This window comes from Leptonychotes weddellii, chromosome 1 (assembly GCF_054177405.1).
Source record: "Leptonychotes weddellii isolate Sample4059 chromosome 1, ASM5417740v2, whole genome shotgun sequence".
Classification (NCBI taxonomy): Eukaryota; Metazoa; Chordata; class Mammalia; order Carnivora; family Phocidae; genus Leptonychotes; species Leptonychotes weddellii.
In genome coordinates this window covers 64,497,720-64,499,279 of record NC_138369.1, presented here as the reverse complement: position 1 = coordinate 64,499,279, position 1,560 = coordinate 64,497,720, and the positions used below count along the sequence as shown (strand labels likewise).

The 1,560-nt window shown below is 44.9% G+C and overlaps 1 pseudogene; it reads right to left on the bottom strand.

The window, feature by feature from the left end:
• The window catches only part of LOC145717109 (importin subunit alpha-1-like), a 1,911-nt pseudogene extending 604 nt beyond the window's left edge, over positions 1-1,307 (bottom strand).
• Positions 1,308-1,560: the final 253 nt, after the last annotated feature.

Genomic DNA, 1,560 nt, shown 5'->3' with positions numbered 1-1,560 from the left:
CTGCAGTTAAGAGGTTCATCAATGGTTGTATTATGCCACAATGAACGAGGTATACAATCTGTTCAACTGTCCCACCACTTGTATAGTTGGTCACAGCCCAGACAGCTTCCTTTTGTGTCTTAAAGTCTGCCTTAGAGAGAACACCAATGAGGAATGGGCTAATCCATGATTCACAATTTGCTGTACCTGGTCCTGGCGACCAGCTGTGATGTTTGACATTGTCCACGGAGCTTCCTTCTGAATATTAGTTTGGGGTTCATTAGGAGGCTGGGAAAAACAGCAAGTGCTCCTGCATCTATTACAAACTGAGTATGTTCATCTGTCCCAGTGACAATATTTCCTATGGCTCTTAGCACAGGAGTCACAATGGGCAATTCAGTAGCTCCTAGAAGCTTCACAAGCTGGGGCACAACTCCTGTTTTCACAACCATTTCAATCCGTTCATTTGGACCATCAGTAAGGTAGGAAACGGCCCAGCAGGTATCTGCCAATACTTCTGGATCATCATGATGCAGGAGACGAACTAAGGTAGGAAGAATCTGCTCAACAGCATCTAATGGGGGTGCAGGATTCTTGTTGCGACAAAGGTTTGAAAGTGTCCAAGTAAGGTTACGTAAGTAACCACATGCTAAAGATGACATATCAGGAACTGCAAGGAGAGCCAATAGTGGGTCAACTGCACCATACTTGACAACCAAGTCTCGAAAACCTGAACCATCACCTGCAATGTTTCTTAGAGCCCATATAGCTTGTTCACTGATGTGGGCATGGGAAGATGCCAACAGAGAAATGAATGCTGGGATAGCACCTCCATCTACCACAGCCTTGGTCTGTTCTGACATCCCAGAAACAATGTTAGTGAGAGCCCAAGCAGATTCAAACTGAATGGGACTACAATCAGTTCTGCCCAAGAAGGACACAAATTTTGGAATCAAACCAGCCCGGATTATATTGTCTATGGGGGGCTGTTTTTCCCTAGAAAGCAGTTTCCTAGCAGCTTGAGTAGCCTGGAGCTGGCTTTCCAAATTGTTGCTATTTATGCCTTTGACAATGTCATCAACAGACCAATTTACAGTGCCTTGGTCATTGCGGTTTTCCTGTAGTGGAGAGGTAGCATCATCAGGAAACGAGCTTACGTTTCTCCTTTTCAGCATCTGGTCATCCTTCTTAGCTTTCCGCAGCTCCACATTAACTTCTATTCGGCGCCACCTCATTTCTGTACTGTCTTTCCCCTTGTTCTTGAATCTGTTAAGGCGGGCAGCTGGTGAATTAGCATTCCTGTTGGTGGACATGGTTATGAGACAAAGGGAGAAAGCTAAACGGCCGGTTCATTCTTCCACAGGAGGCGGTCCGGGGCGTGCAGGCTGCGGGAAAGCTGCCCTCAAAACGTCCACCATGGATCACCCCAAAGACGGTGTGTTGGAATCTTTCTAAATTTTAAAGGAAGAATTCTTTAAAAATGGGGATACCTATTTACGTTCATCTGATGAAAATTCCTTGAATACTCTTTATTAAAAAAAAAAAGAAACTGTGCAAGATATGGAAGAGGTACATCAGCCA